General features: G+C 28.3%; 1 protein-coding gene across 1 annotated transcript in view; it reads right to left on the bottom strand.

The window, feature by feature from the left end:
* Window positions 1-24,731, bottom strand: part of LOC129964107 (5'-AMP-activated protein kinase subunit gamma-1-like) — a 190,033-nt gene extending 165,302 nt beyond the window's left edge. The window contains exon 1 of the mRNA XM_056078790.1: window positions 24,274-24,731. The gene's annotated coding sequence lies outside the window, so the exon portion shown is untranslated. The remainder of the gene's footprint in view (window positions 1-24,273) is intronic.
* Between the last annotated feature and the right edge of the window lie 404 nt (window positions 24,732-25,135).

Raw genomic sequence — 25,135 nt, 5'->3', positions numbered from 1 at the left:
TAACTCGCAATCATTTATTAAAAATTTAAATAAATATTTGAATAACAAGATGATCGATATCGTTTTATTTCAGAACTTCTTAGTTTCTGTTTGATAACAACATTTTAATAAAAAAAAAATATCGAATGATATACCTAATGCTAAATGCCAATTATTGGTAAAGTTGATTAACTTAGAATTCTATTTTCAGTGTACATCGTTAATAATATTTTAATAATAATTATAGGCTATATATTATGATTAGGGTTTAAACAAAAACCAACTTTTTGAAAAACCGGTTTTCGAATTCAAAATTTCCAAAAAATCGGTTTAGCCAGTTTTCGAATTTTTGTCAAAAAAAATAGAATAGGGAAATATATTTAATTTAATTTATATAAAATAACAAAAAACTAAATTAATATCAAAATCAAAGTCAAAATATATTTTTTTAAAAAAATTAAGGATTACATGTACATATTACTTACACAAAATAACGAAAACTCAAACGAAAATTTCAAATAATATTTATACTATGTTCACTAATTTTAATTTCTCCCAAGAAAATAGGATTTTAAAAAACATCCTATTTTCGTTATTTTGTTACATCCTATTTTTTTTTATCCAATGAACGGTAGCTAAGTCTTGTTCTTATTTTGGACACAGTATTGCTAGCAATTGAAAATACTCGTTCACTAGCTACTGAGCTTGGTTTTATAGTTTTCATGGCATCAAATAACATATCTAAGTTTTTGGTTCTTTTATTCGTTACCTCAATTAATGAAGATTCAGCTTACAGTGTATTTGAATTTGTGTTTTTCTTTAAGGTCTTCAAGAAACTTATGAATTGATTTCTAACTCTGATGAGTAATTTCTTCGATTTGCTCTTCATCAGAATTTCCTCATAAGAATTTGATTTATTCTAGACAATATCTTTGCAGATAATAATTTCAGTTTTTGAAGCTAACTAGAAATGTTTTGTGGATTTTGCAAATACAGCAAAAGATTTTCTAAATCTACTTGTCTTCTTTCTTGAGTCCGTTCTTCGAAAGCATATAATAAATTCAAACTTATTTCAGTGCTTAAATTTTTTAGTTCATTTAACAGAAATTCAAATATACCTTCGCTTGTTAATAAATTGGCATCTCGTCGCCCTAAGGCTTTCAGGCATCTTGTTTGGCAGTCAAGAATTAAATTTAATTCCTTTCTTTTTTCTTTTTTGATATAATTTTGAAGAATAATGTTTCTTACTGAAGATTTTCGAAAGAACTTGCAATTTTTTTTAATTTTTGAAACTGATTGTTTGTAATTGTCAGACAAAATAGGAATAAAATGTTCGCGGTTACAAACATAATAAAGAGAAGCCTCATAATCGTTATATTCGTATTCGTCTTCATCTTCATCTTCCGATTTCGCACTTGAACCATTTATTTCGGCTTCAGCTTCAACCATTTCTCTATGTTTATAAAATCGGTTTTCTTAATTTGAAAATCGGTTTTCAAATGTTTTAAATTTCAGTTTTCATTGTTTCATCAAATATTTAATCGTTTGATTTCCTTTAGTACTTAAAGAAGGATTCTGTTTAATATGTACCTTGGTTTACAAAATGTATTTTAAAAAAATGAATTTAAATACGTAATAGATGAACTGGGCATTTACTTTTTTAATTGTGCTATAAAGTCGGGAAACTGGTCTCCATCAGATAGGTTCAGGTACACAAAGAACAGAACACATATAGCACCAAATAACACAGCTTTAATTTGACAATTTGACGGAATTATCAAATCATGATTCTTTCAAATTATCGTTTATATATCATGGAAATTATATATAAATGATCTAACTACAGTTAAATATAATCAATGTCGCGAGCGGGGAGCCAAAACCGATTAATTAGAAATAATATTGACAAATGAATAAAAAAAACAATATAGTGCTATAAAATTTCGAATAATCTCTCGAATTTCCTTTAAATTTTTAACACTAGTGGTAAGTTATTATATTACATATGCAAGCGAAGAATAAGTGATATGTAAATGATAATGTATTCAAATATTGCATGTAGTACAAGAACCATACGATGTTACTGAATATGCGCAAAAGGAATAATTTCAATTCTAAAAATCAATCAAGGATCTTTATGCAAAATTTTAATGTAGCTATTTAATTAATTAGGCAACTTCATATTACACATTACATAAAATTGTTAAGGTAAAAAAAAAAATATGTATGTTAAAGCTCTATACAAGTTGTTAAGGTTGTAGTGAATAGCTTATAAGCCAGTTAATAGCTATGCTACACGAACAATTGCTTTTGTCTTGTGGTCTTGTTACTCGGCTGCGAACCACAACGTTCCAGGTTATATCCTCGATCATAATAATCCGCTCCAAGGTTAATAAAAAAAATGTATATTAAAGCTCTATTTTCTGACACTGAAAATAGAGCTTTAATATGCATTTGATGCTTATTACATCTTATATGCATATAGTAAACGAAAGAACATAAAGAATAATAATTAAAACAAGAAAAAATTGCATAAAATACAGGAAAGTTAATTACCAAATATCCAACAGAAGCGCAATAAAACAGCAAATACAAGTGAATTTTCAAATTGCTCGCGCATACTTACTCAAATTTAATCTTACTCCTCCCCTTAACTGTATCTGCTTCACTTCGATATACGTAATATAAAATCAAAAATGAAAATGTTTTTAAAAAAATTTAATAGGATGCTTTGTATGTGGTGGGAATACGATATTTAATTTAAAGCAACAGCAGGATTTAGCCTCCTGTGGTACAGGCTATAAGAAAACAAAGAAAAACGAAATGATAAACAGTAGATCTACCATTATTATGCTACTGTAAACCCACCTTACGTAGGAATCAGAGATAAAACAAATCCAGAAACGTAGCTTGCAAGAAATGCAGGGAAGGACGGAAAGGTGAATAAACATCAGATAGTTTGTGGCCTTGACTATATGCAATGCCATTGAAACACACTTTTAAGTCTTTAAGCAAAGAGCCATTAGTCATATCGAATAGCAAAGTTTTCTGCAGGGATGATCAGCTGGAAGACTTTACTACTCTCTGCTTACCCAATGTTTTTATCTATGACGTACATACACACAATATTTGTGTATATTTCTGATAAAGAAAAAAAGAATCGCTGTTTTGAATAACATATACTCTTACGGAAAGCAATCCAATCGCATTTTACGTCAGCAGAAATTTTTTAAACGTTTAACTACCATTGTTATTCGCAAAAGCAGTGAATTTAGGAGCTGTATAAATATGCTTTAGAATAAAAATTTATTACAGTCACTAAATACAGTATTTTTCTGGCGTCTCCGCTTTACATAAACCAGTGGAAATAATCTCTCAAAACTTTCTCGCATATTCCCTAATAAAAGTGTTATTCCAGAGAAAGCCTTGCATGGCATTGGGGTACAGTAGTTATGAAATATTAACCTTTGGCGCGATTTTACTTTTTTTACTGAATCTATCGTGTTATCCTTGGTGAGTGTTTTGGCGGTTAATCCCTGACATGCAGATAATAGCATCCGGAAATCGAATTTGAGCTTTCGACACGTTTTTCCCAGCTGACTGAAACAAAAATTTCAAACAGAGCTACATATGTAGTCACAAACTCAAATACCAAATTTAATATATTTCAGCTCTACTTTTTTTAGAATTTTCGCTTTTACACGTTTCTGAAAATATAGACCAACAGACGGTCAAATCCTCTTTGAATTTGGTTCATAATTTGAAGGTATCTACACGATGGAGGTTAAATCTATGTACCGAATTTTCTTCAATTTGCTCTATTCTTTTTATGGTTATCTTGTTAACTATTATTCAAACAGCTGGACGGACGGACGAAGTTTGCTATAAATTTGATAGAAATCTACAAATTCGGTAGAATGACGGTATACAAATTTGTAGATTTGTATACCGTTAGCTATATGTAGTAAATTCCATGCATATAGCTCAAAGCGTTTTTGAATTATCTTTGTCATAGAAACAAAAACGGCAATTTTCCAAAAACGTGTTTGTCGAACACGATCTAAAACAGAAAAATCCATCAATATCGAATTCGAATTTTTTAACAATTATAATACTTTCTCTATATTATGTATACGAGAAAATAAAAAATTAAAAAAAGAATCCTCATTATTTTCAAAGGCCGCAATGATGCAATTGAAAATCAACCACTTCACAGATCTGAAGTCCATCAATGTAAACTCCTGAATCTAAATGTATGCTGTATAGAATGTAAAATTGATCAACCCTAAGAGAAAGCTTAATATGCAATAATTAATTTTGGAGTACTGTAATAGCAGATTTGTTTACAATCAATATTTTGTGAAAACAGTTATATTTCAAAAAGTCTTAGTTTGAAGATGGCTCTCAATTATATAAATTCATCCAAACTTATTTTTTGTAACAGAAAAATTCGAAGGTATTATGAAAACAAAACAATTTTCTGAGTGAGAAAAGTGTTATAAAAAAAAGATACTTTTTTCACTTCATTAATTCTGGAAATTAAAAAGGGGCATTTCCATTTAATTCTACCTTGTGTTACCTTGAGTCCTAGGAGCCATAATCGGCCACGGCACAACCCTTCCCGTGGGAAGTACTTCCCGTCATCGATAGGAGGTCGCTGATCCTCACCATTTCTGTACCCACCAGGGTGGAGAGAACGAGTCACCATACCGGAAGCTTCTCATTCTCATTTCTAAGCCCACCTCCGTTGGGAGTTCGTAGTTACAATAAAGAGGACCGGTATCTTCTGCTTTTTTTCCGACCGATAGAACCCAAAATTTGACGCAGAATTGCAACGGTATAGCAAAATAACTTATTTGATTACATTTATTTAAATCATTTCATTTTTGTGTTATCACGTTTATATGCAAGCGACAGTTCTGACCGACAAACAGTCAATCCTTTAACTGAATTCATTGAAAATTTGAAAATGCTCCACACTTTAGCTGAAAGATGTGTACTAAATTTCATTTACCTTAATTGTTGTATCTTTGCATTAAAGTGTTTATATGTATTTGAAAGTACGGACCAGCATACTGTCAACATTGACAAATTTGGGACATAATTTGATATAAAACTACATTTTAGATGCTAAAATTGTATACCAAATTTTATTCATTTAGATTTTTTCGTTATGTTATTATCATGTTGAATTGTATTCTGGCAACAAGACAAGCAGATTTTCCGTGAATGGAATTCCTCCTAAATTTACTAGAAATCTATAAATTTGGTATAAAGATCACATTCTAAATTTTGTTCGTCTAACTGAAAACTAACTCAACTTTGAGATTCTGTGACAGTCATAATTTCATAAAACATGTTTTTCGGATTCAGAGAAGTTTGAAACGCAGACATTCATCAAAATCTCAAACTGATTTTTTTAAATTTATTTATTTATTTATTCTGTCTTTATATAATTCGATACAAGAAAATAAAATACAGAAAAAAATATGACGAGAAATATAAAAAAGATTAAATAAGAGAAGAAAGATTCTAGTTCCAAACTAATTATTCACAGACCACGTATGTATGTTTTGATAAATGTTTTCGAGGAATTCATTATTTCCCTTTGTTATAGATTATTAAATAACAGAACATTACTGAATTACAGAGTATGTTTGTTTACTTATGAGAGTTTAAATGCCTCTTTTTCCGAACTTTTCATTAGGTACACAATTCATGTTATTATGAACCGTAAATACTCGCGAACGTTGAATGAATACTCGTGGAAGAAAACGTGAACGTTGAGTGAATACTCGTGAACATAAAATGAATATTCGTGAACGAAAAGTGAACGTTGAATGAATACTCGTGTACGAAAAAGTGAACGTTGAATGAAATTTCATCATGATTACGGTCGTTTCAGTTCGATGATTTTAAAACGGATGAAATTATAAATAAATGTAGACGTAGTTTCAAAAAATAACTTTCTCTATTTTTGACCTCATTAAAATTCTGATTCATTTGATTGATTAAGCCTGGTTTGCGATTAGTTCCGCTGTATTTAATATAATATTTTTATTTTTTTCTTCTGGATAAGAATTAAGTGAATAAATAAAAAGCAGGATTGTCGTAAATTTTTAGTAATTTTCTGTGAATTGGTCTTATTTTTCTAACGAATTTATGTATAAGTTTTGGATAGGAGAAAGGACATGGTTAACTGAATATCAAATTTTTATTCTTTTTCTTAATCGTTATGGAAATATTTCAATTTTTTAGAACGTATTTTAAAAGTTATTTGGTGAAATTATGACCAAACATCGGCGCAGTTTGGATAGAAAGGCAGAAAACAATAAAAAAGCATTTGATAAAATACTTCTTACTTATATACAGCTTAAAAAGGTAATTTTTCGAATATAAATTAACATGATAACTATAAAATGAAGAGAGACAGATGGTTAAAATTCGGTACACATCTGTAGGACAGATACCTATTAAATTGTGAGTCAAATCCAACAAGGGGTTCACCGTCTATCGGTTTGTTCTTTCAGAAGCAAGTAAACGCTATAACTCAAAATTGAAATGACTTAAGTATATCAAATTTGATAAGTTATATTGTGACTATACTTGTGGTTCTGAATCAAGTTTCGGTTTTATTTAGTAGGAAAAAATGCGTCTAAAACAAAAATTCAACTATTGGATTTATTAACTGCATACCATGGATCAACTGCCAAAACATTTGCCGAGGATTGCAGATTCAGTAAAAATGTTAAATTCACCGTAAAGGTTAATATTTCATAATTATTGTAAGCCAATGCCATACAAATCTCAGAGAGATCAATTCTTCTGGTGATCTTTAAATAAACCAAACATCAAATTATTATTTATAGATATATCAATACAATGTTAGCGAAAGAAAAAAAAACAGAACGTAACGATGTCTTAGTTATATCATTTACTGAAATCGGGTTTGATTGCAAATAGCTTTTAACATCACACATATACATGATGATAATAAACTGTTAATGCCTTTATGTACATAAATCAGCTTTAAAAAAAAGACAAGCTTACAAAAGAATATTAACATTCGCATCACTATACATTGGAACAAAAAAAAGTGATAAGAACTTGTTTTCCTGTTATTTTCTTTTACTCTTCAAGCACGTTTTGCATTGGTTTAAAAGCAACAAGTTTAATGTAATGGTTTTTTCACTATAAAAATATACAAGGTAATAAAACACAAAACAACATTTGAAGTAGCCTGAAGAATATATTGTTTTGATTGAAATTACTTTAAGAGACGTCCTGACAAACAAATCCACAATGCGTGATGTCTCTAAAGAAATATAAGTATGTCTCATTCAGTGATATGACTATAAAAATTTATAAGAAGAAACAAGCTGAATGGCTGTGCTATCTTTATTGAAAGTAGTCATGATATATTTTTAAATAACTTGAACTGAACTGACTGTGCAAATATGTCCTCGTTTATTGCTTACTAGTTGATATACCCGGACTTCCACGGGTTTTAAATACTGTCGAATATTTTTAAAGTTAAAACTTCTTAAGTATAAAATATTATGTAACAAAAAATCATTTTCATGTCTGAATTTTTTTTATATTCAAAATAAAAATACGAGCCGAATCAGACGATTTTCTACATATCAATAGATCAAATTAATAATTGTTCTTAATATAAGGAGTTTAAAAATTTTCTTTTAGTGCTCTTCTAGAATTTTGAAAATGTATCCTGGAAACAATTTGTTTGCATGAATTCTTTTAAAACCATTAAAAAGTGTTGCCGAAAACAGTTTTGAAAATAAGTTATAGTTGTTCAAAATTTTACTGTAGCGTAGCAAACGATTATGAAAAAAATTTCTTTTTCAGAATCGTCTGCATCTATTTAATGATTTATTAAATTTTGACAAAATAATAAATACTGCACGGAAATGAAATTGGTATAACTGAAATGATAATATTTTGTATTTTAACATGGCATCAAAATAACTCTAGTGAAGCAATTTCTTCCGAAATTACTGAGGAACAGTTACAAAATTTCGTTTTTTATTTAATTATTTAAATATTTTATTAAATTTTCAATTTCAAAATTAACAGTATTCCTTATTTTGTATTAAATAATAAGTATAGAATTCGACTCAGTCGATTAGGATGAGATGTGGATAATGGCAGAGAATGTGGATGAAAACATAAATATCCACACTGACTTTTATTTGTAAAATTTATATTTAGATATATTTATATTATACTAAATTAGTTCAGACAAATTTCTGATGTTTCGAGTCATAGAGCATTTTATTTTTAGGCAAGTTTCATTATTATCTCTGTGTGAATGATGTGTGTTCTGATGAATGTGTGTGTGTGTGTGTGTGTGTGTGTGTGTGTGTGTGTGTGTGTGTGTGTGTGTGTGTGTGTGTGTGTGTGTGTGTATTTGGGGGGAGGACTGTGGAAGGTCTAAAATGTGGAATGTGGAGACCACAATCTGGAGTTCAAATTTGTTGATGATTAAAATACTTTTTCTTTGATTATTTCAGAAACGAAAAAGTAAAAAAGGAATGAAACATATAAACGCTTTTTAGAATACAAATTGCGTTAAATAGAATGAATTAATCCATAATTTATCAAACGAATAAGAAAATAATCCTGTCAGGTTTCTAAAAAAAAAAAAAAAAAAAAACTAAATCTGATGTTTGTGTGTGTGTGTGTGTGTGTGCGTGTGTGTGTGTGTGTGTGTTGTACAAGCATAAGCGACGATCACATCAACACAGAACGACACAGAGTGAAAGTGAGAAAAAGCTAATGAGAATTTTATCCCTGTGAATATATACTGTCAGATTTTGGTAGGGATTTCCTACACGTGTCGATTGTTTAGGTCAGCAATTTTTTATCCCTTCACTCTGAACGTGGGAACAGCTGACAAAAGCATTTTTACAGAGCTTTTTGTTGCATTTATTAAACAGAAAAAGTGGAATGGAATCAGGAAATAAAGAATATTTTAGAATGAAGTTAATATGTGCTGAATTGGGCTAAAAATTAGGAAATTAATGAAGTTTAAATTATATTTTAAAATATCATTACATATATATATAGATAGATAGAAACATTATTAAATAACACATATACTGATATTAGCATTTCTTTGAAGAACACTTTAAATGTGTATAAAAATATATTTCGAATTAGCATTCAATATGACGTCATGATTTTCGCGGAATCGATAACGCAATAAACTTTCTACAAATTTATAACAAATAAGACAAAATTAAAAAAAAAATTGATTTAAAATAAAAGTGAAATTAAAACTATAGGCCTTTTTTTTTTCTTTCTCTTTTCCGTATTCATACTTCAAAATGATATTTAAAATTGAATAGATAGGTAATTTTCATTGAATGAAATATTTTTTTTTCATTTTCCAGTCATACTACTGATGAAATACGCAAAGTTAGATACTTTCCCTTCTTCCTTGGACCAAGTGGATTTTGTAAATTTTGTTAGCAGCATAGTTTCAAAATGAAACAGTTAATAATCCTTTCCAGCAAAAGATAAATTATAGTTGGAATAATATTTCAAAGAAATTATTTTCGAAGTATAAAATCCAGAGAACAAAATTTCAATTCAGAGAATGAAAATTTTATTTTATGAAAAAAAGATTCAAGATGCTTATCGAGAAAATCAAAGATTCTATCATTTCATGCAATTTAATAAATGCAACGGCCATTTTTGTAAAGATTTTTCATGAATATTCAATTAAAATTGTATATAAATAATTATATTAGAATAAACCAAATTCTGTCAATATTTTTAAAAAATAGAATTGATGAGTTTCGATAAAATAAAGCTATAAAAGTATAAATAGCACTTAAGAAAATAAAACTGAGTTAGAAACAATCCTCTTCTCAATAATTTTATTTTTAAAACGTTGTTTCCACTACAATAAAAAATTTGGCCTTCTAACTCACATGCATTTTCGATTACATTTTTATAAATGGCTTTGGGTTTCTAAAACGCAAACAACTCATAATAATTTATCATGAAGTACTTACAGAAAAAGTACTGTAATCAATATAAAATTCGACTACGAAAGTTTTATGAACTTCGATATTTTATCCTTTCTGAATCCATAACAAAACTTTTTTGAAATGACTTTTTATTTAATGTATGTTGTTAGTATGCGAAAAAAAAAATAATTCCTAAATGTAACCAGACGACTAGTGGAAATTTGACATGTGCCCGAAAGTGAAATTTAGGATTTAGGATTCAATGTGTTAAACAGAACTAGGTGCTTTATATATATATATACACGATTCAGTTCAATTTAGTATGAAAAGACATAAAATAAGATAGATGCGCACAAAAAAATTTTTAACATTTGCATTGCCAAAACTGAAGAAAAATACTGTAAATATTTTCGATATTGTTCGTTTCAAGAACCCGAGACCATCGCTTTTGGTCAATTTTACCTTACAAAGGGTTAATATGCAGGGGATAAGATACGTACATTTTCCGGAGTATTTTCTATTAGACTTTGACTTTCATTCCGTTATATGTGTTTCCATGCAGAGAATTTTGGTCATTTCGGCTTTGTATTATTTCATTCGAAATGCGTATTTATTTTTATTACGACTAGCACAATTGAACAAATTTTCTTCAGTTACACTTGCTGATTCAGGTGATAATTAGGGTTTACCGTAATGCTAAATGAATGCGAAAATCTCTTCCTCAATCTTTCCAACTCACCAGTATACTAATGAAATCAAAGCCTCTTGACGCACGATCAAAAGGACGGAGGGTTTTCATGTTTCAGTACAGACAGTAAATAATATTTAATCTAAATGTTTAAATGCTTTAGTATTTTCATCAAAGTATTTATTATCAAGAACACTATGAAGAAAATACTAAAAAACATTTAACTGCGGATAAATTATTGTGACTGTAATGAAAATGTTTTTACAAAATTTATAATCAGCAGAGCATTCTAACTGTTTAGATTGAAAATATAAATTTGGCGAAATAGATTTAATAGTCTCTCCTTGATTTCTTTAGAGCACCTTCATTTTTTATTTCATTATGTTATTTGCTTAGATTTTTATCGTCTGTAGTTCACTAAGCGCAAAGAAGAAGAATAAAAGCACAAAATCAGTACGACTTTATTTATTTCGTTATCATAGCTTTATATTCGGTTATTGTGGTTTTGATTTCGCTAGCATTCAATATGTAATGGACCAGTTTCTGAAACACTTTGTGGGTTCTGTTAATTTATTATGAAATAATCAAAAATGCGTTTTTCAATTTATGTTCAAAATAATTACATATAAATAACAATAAACACAGGTTATCGATAGTAAAACTAGCAATCGAATTTGGAAAAAAACTGCTAATATTTCATTGTAATTTATTTAATTTCTTTACGAACTAATATTAACATCTAAAGCTTACAGAATTAATAACAAAAAATAATTCGCAATTAAATGAAAATCTCCGTTTTTTTTTTAAATATCATATATAATCATTAGTAAAATTCTTATCCTTTTAAATGTATCTAATAGTATTTAGAAAATGAGAAATGCTTTTAAATTATATAGTTCCTTTAAGATTTAATATAATTTGTGTGATTTTGTGGCGTCACATTTAAAAATTTGTTTAATAAAATACGTTGCAAATAACCCTTAAAGCAGTTTCTATCAAGAATCATTATACTATTGACATGAAGATGATTGTCCATATTTCATAATTTGTTGTTCTCTAACAGAAAATTAATCCTCTTTTTTTTTTTTTTTTTTCGTTCATTGCAAAATTGTTTTCACGTATTTACATGAATTAAGAGAAAACTGTTTTCTCATCATTTCTTATTCTTCTTTCGACGACACACCAGAGGAAAGGGTTGCGCCATTTAGAATAAAAATTGGATTCACAGCTTATTCAGCAAATCTGGATTTCTTCTCTTAATATATATAATATGCAAGTAAAGGATTCGAGCTGTTCACAAACATATTCAAGAAGTTTTTTTTTTCTTTTTTCATATAATACGAAATGCCTCACTAAAACAATGGCGAGCAATGAACACATACACACACACACACACACACACACACACACACACACACACACACACACACATATATATATATATATATATATATATATATATATATATATATATATATATATATATATATATATATATATATATATATATATATATATATATATATATATATATATATATATAGTATTGCCAATATCTTTTTCGAGCTTAGCGATGCACATTTCTAAGACTACACTCAAAAAATAATTCTAACCCTATTTCGATACTTAGACGGTTTCGAGAAAACTTTTAAAAGGGGAAAAAAAATCGAAGTCCAATTCAAAAGAACAAGTAATAAAAGGAAGGGGGGAAAAAAGAAAAGGAACAGGGTTTTGTAAGTGTGGAAACAGAATACGACAAGAAAAGGGTGAGGAAGAGGAAAGTAAACGGCGGAGGAAAAAAAAAAAAAAAAAGATGACCGCAGAGAGAACTTGAAAAGGAAGAACTGAAGAGACGTCTTCTGGACTCCGCTGAATCTGACAATTTGAAATGAAAGTATAAACAAACGAAAAACAGAAATGGCTCAGATTTCCACCCGGAATGACCTTGAAAACGACAGGGAGATGAAAAGAGTTTTGAAACACGACGAGCCGGGGCCTCAAAGAGAGAATGAAGATAAGAATATGCAGAGAGTCAGTGAAAAGAACTTTTTTTAAAAAAAATGTTTTACTATATTAAGACAAGGCCCTCTTTCTTTGCTTCAGTATCCAAACATGTTGAAAATAAATCTCTCAACTACAGTTAGTATTACGCTTAAAGCAGTAATAAAATATCCTACAAGTAAACATAATCACCATTAATTATCATATTAATATGCATATGAAAGATTTTTTTTGAATAGCTAGTCCTTTGATAGCTATTTAAATTCTATTTTTTTATTTTAATTATGAGCTTTTTACCAGTGTAACGCCACTTTTAGCACACACCTAATCATCACCAGATTACATCAGAATATTAAAATTTTATTAAAAATTAAAATCATACATTATCAGATTTGAAAGAATATCATGAACGTAAAACTGGAATTAATCAAAACTCGGAAAATTCGAAATGCCTCTAAAATCGCATACATACGTGCAGCAGCAATTATTTGTATCCTGCACATATGTACTATGCAGCATAACACAGTGGAGAAACGACCGGGTTTAATAAAGCCAACATTAGTAAAGAACATTTGTGTAGCAGAAAAATAAAGTTTTAACTGTGTTTCACACTCAAAAGATTACTAGAATTAGATACAAAATAGTAATATATGTTTATAGCTTAACTGAAAAATTCGCTATTCAAAAAGGTTCCCCTCCTATCGTTTTGTCAGTTAGGGGATGTGTGATGTGCGAGGATAGAACCTGGGACTTTGTGGTTCGCAGTCGAGTAACATAACCAGAATACAAAAGCATATGCTATGTAGCGTAGTTGTTAACTGGCTTATATGCTATTCACCACAGACTCTCCATCAATTGAGTCGGAGGCGAGACGAACGATATGGCTGTTGAGTGGTGATGTATTTAGCTGTTGTCTAATGGGCCTGTACCCAGTTGAGTAGCGCCAAGCGTTAGGGCGAGGGTGTGTGGGTGAGTGGTTGCTGATGCTGTTGCGCCAAGTGAGTCTGGCGACTTTGGTTGCTGCGTTAAGTGAATTTGGCGAATTGGGACGTGTGAGAATATAACCTGGGACCTTGTGGTTCGCAGTCGGTCCAGTAACATGACCATGATACTAAAGCAATTGCTCGGGCAGCGGAGCTGTTAACTGGCTTATGAGCTTTCACCACAGTACCGTAATCAAAAACAATAAATTCGCAAATATTTCTTAACTTTTTTCATTTTCAACGTCAAGCCTGACATTACAGATCAGTTTGAAAAGGCTTAGCGAAAAACTATTCTACTTTATTGTTAGTATGAAAAATAAAATTATTCTTAAAATAAAAATTGATAAGCAAATATTTTTACAAGAATAATAAAGGTCAAGATTCCTTCAATAAATTATTAGTAAAGGAACACTAAGATAACTTTGGTGGCAGAAACTCGGCTTTAAATCAGAGTATGATAAGTTCGAGATTTGGTTCCAAAGTGCATTTATATTTGAAACACATGCAACATGCCCGGAATCTAATGGCTTAAAATGAGATTCGTCTAAATGAGCAGATCGATGAGTGGGTTTCTGCTACATTTAACATTATGGTCATCATCATCATTCAACTAAGACAGTTCACAGTAAATAGTGAATTATTTACTGGGTCTAATGAACAAAATGGAACATAATATGTTAAAATCAGACTTTATATTTTTAAGTCAGTAAGTAAATTGAAATTTTTACAAACCTGCTGCGAAGAAATCATATGAAGTTTTGAAGTTCGATTATCATTCAATAAAATAATAGTTTTTCTCTTTGCTGAGAGAATTTTCTCTGCTGTAGTAAAGAAGAACAAATTTCATATTTTATTCATGAAAAATTCACGTTTTCAATTACTGTAAAAAAGAACCTTGTGTGGAAAAACAATCTTGAATAGGAAGAAAGCATTGAAATAAGAGATGGTAAAAGCATCAAAAATGGAAACATTGTAACAGAAAAATTACAAGTTTAGATTAAAAACTATCATATATCATATACATATACATACTATCATATATATATCATATACATCATTTAGATAACAAAAATGAAGGGAAAAAATCAATATGTGAGCTCATATGCATTAATCCTTAAACTAGTTAGAACGTAGAAAGTTATCCTAATAAATCTCTTCTATAACGGCTCGAACGTAGAAAGTCTTTGATTATTACACTAAAATCGGCTGAAACACAGGAAATCGTTTTCTGGAAATTTTTCTAACACCGATTTCGGTGTAGAAAATCGCCAGTGCTTTCTCTTTTAGGAGTAAGAGTTAAAGACAAAGTTCGTGGACCTTAGTAGCTTGGTCTCAAAGTTTCGGCTTCAATACTGGAGATCTAATTATACTTCTGCCGATACTGCAGATTTTTATTATACTTGTGTGTATATATATATATGTGTGTGTGTGTGTGTGTGTGTGTGTGTGTGTGTGTGTGTGTGTGTGTGTGTGTGTGTGTGTGTGTGTGTGTGTGTGTGTGTGTGTGTGTGTGATTTTAAAAAACAGTCGAGGGGTTCTTTAACATATTTTATTCTACAAGTTTTCAATAAAATAATCCAATTTTTAATTTTGTCAAGATATCTTTATCTAAGCCATGCAAAAGCAGCGTAGCGAGCTGAAAAATCAGGTAGAAAAGAGGGAAAAGCGAGAATGAGAAAATATTCTGGCCTTGTATAGTTTTTGAAAGGAATGCGCCGATTCAGCGTTTTGATTCCGTGGGAAAATGAATAGGCCTAAAAGTAAAAGTTGCAGTAAAGGCGGAGTTCGAGTGGTAATTTTTTTAGAAGATAACAAATTTGAAATTATGAAAATTATTTCAAAATTAACTAATTTGAAATAATGAAAATTTTTGAAATTAGTTATATGCAGATTTAAAGTGTGCCGCACATCAGCCAAATACACATTAATTCTGTAGAATTAAGTCGAATCTCTTTTTTCCAGTATAGAGAGAGGCATTCCAGTCCAAATAATAGCCTTTGTCCTTCGATGGCAATTTAAATTTACGAAGTTAAACGTTCCTTGAAATAAAGACTAATGCAATTAAATTTCAAACTAAACAAGACGGATACATTATTGAACCATTTCATTAAAACTTGTCATTGCTCTGTCTGAAATTTCTTAACAACAATTTCTTTTAAATGACAAGTCAAAGAGAAAAGTCAAAGAGAAGTCAAAGAGAAAAGTCGATCTTAAACGCACTAATGCCAAGAGTAATTAATAAATTATAGGGATGGATGCCTCAATTTTCTGTGGAATGAAAAGTTCAACGTACAGAGTACAAACTAACAAAACTAAACTAACAGATTCTGGAAGTCTTCCAGGAAAAAATTAGACTAGCTTTACAAAAATAGCTTCTGAATTTTCTTTTACGTTGAGAATTTTATTGACTTCTATAATGCATTCACATAAGAAATGTTTTTACGAGTATTCTTTATGAACCGGTAAATTTAGCATTTAATTAATGATTTCAATTACGAATCTTTTTCTCCTTATTGATCTTAGCAAACTAAAATTTATTTATAACATACAGTTTTTTTTCTATCTCTATTTCTCACAAGTTTTAATAAAAAAAAGTGTTCAAATAAAAAGGTTCGTCACTTTTCAGTGGATTTTCATTTATACAAATGTATTTTGCTAAAAATCATTCAAGTAAGAAAAAAAAATGAATAGTACTTTATTTTCATTTTCCATTTATCTTAGTCATTTATCCTAATAAGTTTCAGAGCGAATACTGAAATATTTTTCTGCGACCACACATTTCTTTTGATCAGTCAATATTTAAATTTAGAAGAGGCAAATTCAATGAATGTACATATATTTTACATTATGGCTCAGGCAGGTAGTATAGATTCTGATGTTGATTTATTAATAACTGGTAAATTTAGATTCACATTTCAACTTAATTTTGACGTAATTTACAGTCGAATTGAATTTTTTGAAAAACGCTCTAAAATAAATATATTTTTGAATCTACAAAAGAAAGATTGAAAAAATGAGTATGAAACCAAAATACAACAGTTAAATGATAAAAAGTTTTTTTTTTTTTTAAATTAGAAAAAAAGGGTTTTTTTTCAATTACAGGTAGCTTAATTGCAGGTAGCTTTTTTTCATTGCAGGTAGCTTAAAAAATATATTACTGAGCTCCTGAAATAAAAATTAAGCTGTATTCCAATCTACACTTTAAATATTGGGATTAGACTAATAAATATCGTGACATTTTCCTTTTTTTTTTTTTTTTTTACTCATTGTGATACATTAAAACAGTTAAAGAATATTTCTAAATGATTAGACTCCTTATTCTCTGATTGAGGAACAGCAGGACATAATGAGAAAATTTTATAACAAATTTGAATGATAAATATGCATTAAATTTTAATTTATTAAATTTCAATAAAAATTTAAATTCGGGAAAATAGCACTTATAACATAATAAAACGTATAAAATAAAATAACAAAATAAAGAATAACATAATAAAACGTATAAAAATGTAAATATAAAAGCCAGTGCAATTTCCCCGAAAAAAATGGATTTAGAAACAAAATTCATACTATAAAGAAAAGAAATATATACTAAAAATACATACTAGAAATACATAATACTAGATACTAGAAATAATACTACCTAATAACTACACTACATAACTACATAATACTACAAAATAACATACATAATACTAGAAATACATACTAAAAGAAAAGAAAAGTATAAAGAAAACTGTAAGAACATTAAAAAAAATTATATTAAATATAAAATTTTTAAAAAAAATCGTATTTTTGCAAAAAACAGATTTTGAAAACGTAGTTACTTATTTTGAAATTAATTATCTGCTTTAATACATTTTTAGTAACCTCATGGAAATATACATATGTTTCCAGTGATTTATTTTTTTAGTATATATATCATGGAGGAAAAATTACAGAATATTATATAATATTACTATATAATATATTTTGAAGTATATATTTTTTCAAAAATTATTCGCAATCATTCGTAATGATTCTTTTCCTTACAAATAAAAGCATTTTATTAGGATGATAGATTATAAGGTATTAATAAATTTTAAACAAATATATCAATAATATTTATCATTTTATAATATTTATCAAAAGGAATATTAACGAAACCAGATATATGGTTAACAATATCTTATTATATTATAAATAGGTTATTAATTTTACTTTAATTTATTAAATAATGAATCAGTTAATTATATTAAACACGCACTGTAATCCTAATATTCAGAAATTTCTAAATTTGTATTATAATTTGTTTTTATTTGGGTAAAAACATTTTTTAATCATATGACTACACCCTCCCCCTATTCCCCTCTCAGTAGTTGCCTAGTAGGAAATTTGCCACTGATTTTACATTTAATATTGTCAACGAAACATTTTGAGAGACGTTTTATAAGTACAAGAATACTTTTAACCATTCTTAAGAATAAAATTCGCCGAGTTCTAAAAATTAAGCAATTTTTTTAATCTTTTAAATTTTGCAAACGTAAATGTTCAGTTAAATGTAAAAAACAACAAAACACTGTAATAAAAATAAATAGAATAAAAAAAATATGATTAAGAGAATTGTGTACAACATAAAATTGGAAGAAAAGATATAAATTTTTTATATGTCCAGTTAAATAATAAAATGCGTGTAAAAAAACAGAACATACTATAGAATAATCTCAGAATTAAACACTTAACAACATAATATGTAACAGTAAAATTCCACAATCGTAAAAAAAAAAAAAAAAAAAAAAAAAAAAAAAATGTTTTAGAACAGTTAAATGTAAAAATAATTTGTTTATTTTCTGTTCATCTTTTAATTACGAAAATATTGAAATGAATCAACATATGTAAGTAAAGTTACTTCGGTGTTACTTTCCTTTATGAATTCAAGTACCACAAAAATTAAGATAAATTATAAAACAATAATATAATAAATACTATAGTATTTGAAATACTCACTGTTAAAGTGGTAGCACATTGAATTTTAATTATTTATAACGTTTACGAATAGTAGCAATCGATTAAGATAATAATTCTGTAGTGATTTTATTACAATATTTGTAAAAATTTAATTTCACTTCTGAAGATTTGTTTACAGCGGAAACTCATCTACTTGTTCAAAAAAAAAAAAAAAACTAGAAATAGAGATTTTTCTAAAAATGACAATAAAATTTCTATAAAAAGCACGATTATCCACATTATTAAGAGAAAAAATTCATGAATCATGCATGAGAGGAAAAAATAATCCCGCAGCAAAAATATGCATATGATCACGCGAAACAAAAAGAAAGAAAAATAACAAATCAACTTCCTCAGAAAAAAAAATTGCTTCATTTTTATGAAAATTCTCTTTGCTAATAACGATCAAGTCGCCATCATATGGCAGCTTTGTTCGTAAAATTCATAATGAATGTTTGCATAAAGTACTACTCTTTTAATAAAGGAAAGAAGGATCGTAATAAAATGTTCTTTACAGGATAATAAACTGTTTCTCCATTCCAGCTTTAACAGGAAACACCATTTATTAGTTTCTATTTCAATGTCCCTTTAATGAAGAGTCACTTAAAATAGCACACCTTTGTCATCATGACAAAGCTAAAATAAACGAAGTGAAATATTTGCGGTGATAGAGTGTATGTTGAAACCCATAAGAGGAGAAAATGTCTTAAATGCCTTATATAGATTAGATGATGTTAGATTAACAATAATTTAAATAGAACATTAATACGTGTTCTTTCACACTAACTTAGTGTATATTTAATATAACTATTTGTAAGACATTTTACTTACAAAAATATTGTCTAAGAATATTATAAAACAATTAAAAACTTTTAATGCAAAAAATACTGTTTTGATATTTATATAAAAAGGGATTTTTTTATGATGACTTTTTATGAATTTTAAATTTTTATTTTAAAACTTTTTTCTTTTCTTTTTTTTCCCCTTTAAAAAATCGTGGTTTAGAGCGAATTTTCAAAATTTCATTAACACATTCACGGACAATATGGTCATAACCATAATATGCATATATGTGATTTAACTGCACCAAAAATGCAAACGATGGCTACACTCGTCAAAACAAATTATAATAAGTGTTTTTAGTAGGATATTGGTCTATAAATACTTCGAATATGAAAAGTCACTTTAATTCAGAAAATAAAAATATGACATTCCGAATACTACCCATAATTTACAACTGTTAGTGAATGTGTTAAAATATGATTTTAATGTATACAGTTTCGTTATTAATCAGATATGAAATTCATTATTTTTTTTTTTTTTTTTTCATAATTCGAGTTGGGCGTTTTACTCAATCTGAAAAACACGCCTTCTTACATATAAAAATAGTATACAAAATTGAAATTTCTTAATACAAAAAAAAATGTTTATATACGGATGGAATCTTATGAAGTCTCGGCAAATTTTAACTTTTAAATCATTTCTTAAGTCAATTATCAGAGAAAAAAATTCATAATTAAAACAAATTTTCAAAATTTCACTAAAACATGCTTTTAATGTTTACGATATTACAATAAATTCAAAAATAAAATTCAATAATAGGTTGTTTTTTTTTTGTCATTACAGTTGGAAATTCGATTCAATCTGCAAAATATATCATCGAATTTAAGAATCCTAAAAATACGGCTTTTTTTTTTTTTTTTTTTGTAATTTAAATCCGCATCTGAATGGACCTTTTTGCGCTCACTCCTAGAATTCAATTGTGCAGAGTTTAGATGTTGTTAGAGTTACTCATATGCTCCAGCTACCAAAGTAAATGGCTTCCATCCATTCAACTAATCGAAATAGGTTGAGACCCCAACAAGTTTATTACGCTAACCAAGAGTCCATGAAGGAAGCGATGATAATGAATTGATAGCGATTGCATTGTGCAGGATCAAGAATAGAATTCTCGAAAGACTTAGGTTGAAAAGCAGATCAAAAAATACTTTTGTAAAGTAAGGTAAGCGGTTACGAAAAGCACGCCGCGAGTCGAGAAACTTTGTGTGGCAATGTGCCATAAAAATAAAATAAAATAATTTCCGAGTTCGCCTCTAGATGTCTGCCAGTTTTTGTTTAAAAATTAAATACAAATAAAACTTTTTTAGCGAATGTTAAACATTTACCTGTAAAAAAAATAGAAAGGAATGGAATTTGAACATTTGATACAGTTTTTTCAATTATTTAAAAATATTTATCTTTTATTAAAAAAAAAATTCTATATTTTTTTACAAAAAAAAAGACGATTTTTTTTTCAGCCATTTAATAATGCACTCAATAGTATTCTTTTTTAAAAAGTGCCACAGAATAAATTGACTTAAAGTTAAAATATAATAATGGAACAATACGACTATTTTATTATTTAATTTATTATATATATATATATTTTTAATCCTGGATTTTAGAATTTAAAAAAAATTCTTCTATATATATTTTTCTTTTTTACAAAAAAAAAAAATGATTTTTTTTTCCGGCACTTAAAAATGTATTCAATAATATTCTTTTTTAAGCAGAATTAATTGACAGAATTGTGACAGAATTAACTGACTTAAAAACTTTTAAAAAATAATGAAACAATACGATTATTTTATTACTTAATTTATTATTCTTTTTCTTTTTCTTAGAATTATGTACTTTTTTACTGAATTAATTTGTAGATTATGGCAATGATATATAATCACTTTCATTAAGCGATTCAAAATTGTGGTGCTTTATAATTTAGAATTTATTTCTCTTATTTTTTATTCGAATAAAATCTTTCAGCATATCTTTAATTATGAAGAATTCCAATAATACGGAATCTATAATTTACTAATATTTTGCGGTAAAATGTATTCTTTATAAAATGGCAGATGGATTTTAATGTTTCTGACCAAAAAGAAAATTACATTCATAAAATTAATTATAAATATCGCATAATTTAAAAATTTATAAAGTCGGATTTATAAACAAGTTTTGCAAAACACAGCAATCATGCCAAACAAAGTCAACAAACAGGGTACATTTTTTATTATTATCACTGTTATTATTATTATATATCAGCAAAATATTACGACACTCGTTCATACTAGTTCACTAAAATATTCTTGAAAACAAAAACAAAAATAAAAATAATTAATAATTTATATGCAAAAAATATTTAATTTGCTTAAACATTATTAAAGTAAGATGTATAATATCATTAAATGACTATTTTCACAATTTAGGATATTCATTCCCATATTATTGCAAAAAGAGCTATTAACATTTTAATGAGCTAATTAACTAAAAGTAAATTTTTGGAATTTAAAGGCTAACGTTGTAATTTCGTTACTTTAATTAAAAAGTAATTAAACAGCAAATTAATTAATGATTTTATTTTGCTTATTACAGTAACTCCATTAAAAAGAAGTAATTTCGGTTTCCTACAAGAAAAATTTGAAAAAATCCAAATCAACTGTTCTAAAAATTTTCGAAAAGGATCATATTAATAAGATAAAATACTTTTTAAAACAGTGGTAGAACGGTTAAAATCACTTTTTATCAAAGGGGAAAAAAAGCATTTCTTTCGTAAAAGAAATTGGGAAATTCCTTTATTGAATTAAATATCTAAGAAATACGACTTAGTTTACATGTAAATTAACAATATCGATTTTTAAGTTGATGACATTCAAAGTTGTGAGGAGCAAGCCAAACAATTCGATCAGAAGTTATTTTGAATCCTTTATCAATTCCAAAGTTCAGTAGGGAAATGTTATCGCATTATTAGATAACAAAGTTGATGTCCAAAAAAAACAAATTCCATACACATGACTGCACCTTCAAGCATATAACAAAATATAATAGAGAAACTATGACTTTAAATTTAAAAAAATAAAAAAATTTAGAAGAATGTGAGCTTAATTCACACATTTACTGGAATTGGAACGGCATTTCTATCCATAATCCTTTATGAAATTCCTTTTAAAAATGAACTTTTCATTTTTATAAAATGCGTTTACTAATGTTTTATATGACTAGACAGTCTTTGTATGAAAGTAAATAAAATTCATATCGACCAAATAATATCGTTGCAACTCTATGGAATACCGTTGCAATAATATATCGAATCTATGGAATATCCCACAATAATTCTGAATTTAAAATCATCTGCATTTCTATATTAAAATCCAAATTTATTTCAGCAATACAATTCAAAGCAACTGCCAGATTGCAATAAAGCTGTTTCTCAAGTTTTGCAATTGTATAAACACGTTCAAAGATGATTTCGTTTTTTTTAAAGTCCAGGTATTAAATTAATGTTAAATTAATCAATTTAAAGTTAATTCTTATTTAAATTAATTGATCGGAAGAATTAAAAAGTATTTATAAATACGAATTCTTGCTTTTCGACAAATGAAGTATTCGGAACGATCCTTAAATTGAGCATCCAGCGCATGCCAACTAGTCACTGTAACTAAAGTGCTCTGAAGATTTAACCTAGCAACCGCCTTTAAATCCCTTTTAACTCCTTGGTAACTTCATGACAGAATATGCATAAAAAAAATCAAATCTCTTTATAACCAATACTCGAGCTGGCACGTCATTCCGGTGAAATTTAATCCAATTAAATAAAAATGGGTGTAAAATAAAATGATAGCATATCTAAACAAATAATATTTTCATATCAGGTATTCTGTAAAAGACGTCTATGTCTTCGATACTGATGTCACGATTTTTTTTTAAATATTCAATTTTTATCAATTTATATTTTTATCAATAATATCTCACAGCCATCAAGGAAAAACCTTCTTTAAAATGATAAAAATAAATAAACACAACCATTTTTATTATTTTTAATGAATAAAAAACAGATTTCGATTTTAAAAAATGTGAGCTATTTGCTCAACACTAATATTTAAAATGCAAATAAAAAGCGAAAGATAATTTCAAAACAATCGATTCAATCTGAAATTTTTTTTTATATGCAATATCAACACAGGCACACAAATAATATTTGGAAATTCAAATACTTAAACAAAACAAAAAATATTTCTTTTCAGTAATCCGTTGTACAAATAATATTAAATGAGTTTCCCACATCAACGTGCGATGTATTTGCATAAAGACCGGCATTTGCAAAGTTAGTTCTGTTACATTTGAAATTTCAACAGAGCTATTACGAAAGGTGTAGCTAAGTATTTATTGAAATTATATGTGTCAATGTGCGTGAATTTTTTATTTATTTATTTTCCCCAATTCCCTAAATCCCATTACCACTCTAATATCCCGCGCTTTCACCTACAAACTGGAACAGGGACTGTGCATAAAATTAATTTCGTTTCCTATAACATAAAAGTTAAAAGACACTGCATTACAAAAAAAAATTCAGAAACCAAATTTACCAAGACTTCAGAAAATTTTTAATTCATTCACCTTAAATATTTTAAAAAATAATAATAAAATAATGTATGAAATTGAAAAAAATAATATACAATAAAAATGTCATGAAAAAATTTTTTAAAAATTAAAGAAATATTTTAAAATAATGATCAAATTAAAAAAAATTTTAAATAGAAGGCCAAATCAGAATTCCTCTTAAATTTCTAATGAGGGGAAATGTATCTTGAATAACGATACTTACCAAAAAGATTCACATGAAATTTCGGCTAAAGTCGCCACGTTTAAATTTCAAACGACTTCCCAAGATAAAAACAACCAATGTATTAAAAAAATGCGAGGTTTTAGTCAATAATGAGTCTCCTTCTCTTAATAAAATTTACTCAAAATAAAATTGGGAGAAAAATCTACATAGAGCCTTAGCAAAGCATCCTATCCGGATTCCGATAGAAGCGACTACATCGTCCCTTACATCTCAAGAGAACAACAACCGACCGAAGGAGGTAGAAATTATTAAAATGATGGAAATTGTTATTTTACGCGACACCAAGCAAACGACTCCGCTGACAATCTTGAAAACATTCACCAGCGGTGGCAGGGAAAAAATCGCAGATGGTTACTTTCCTAACATGGATCGACTACGGATAGCTAACAGCTATTCGACTGTTACTGGGCGCACGTGGGATCGAACGTTCTAAGCTCCTTCCTCTCGGAGACACACCTACCGAAACAGCCGACATCTGAGCATGCGCAGTGAATGTTCGAGGCACCCGGCTTCGTTTCTTTCTCTACATCGTTTGAGGTCTCAGCATCTCTCGGACGTAATTCCATTCCGCAATCGTCAACGTTGACCTCGATCTCAGCGGTGATGGTCAGAATTCTTGGCCATCGAAGATTTTTCATCTCCGCCGTCAAGGAATTCTTGCTGTGATTTCCTTTCCTTTTTTATCGATTTTTTTCTTCCTTTATTATTATTATCACAACTTTTATATGCTGCCTTGACAAGGGTGAATGTTCAAATCATTTCTTTATTGGGAGTTTTACTTAAGCGGGAGAAAAAATACATTAGCGGCAGCGCGCTTATTATTCGACGTGGTGGAACCGGA

The sequence above is a fragment of the Argiope bruennichi genome, chromosome 3, assembly GCF_947563725.1.
Source record: "Argiope bruennichi chromosome 3, qqArgBrue1.1, whole genome shotgun sequence".
Taxonomy (NCBI): Eukaryota; Metazoa; Arthropoda; class Arachnida; order Araneae; family Araneidae; genus Argiope; species Argiope bruennichi.
The sequence above is the reverse complement of the archived record's forward strand: the minus strand, read 5'-3'. Positions and strand labels throughout refer to the sequence as shown.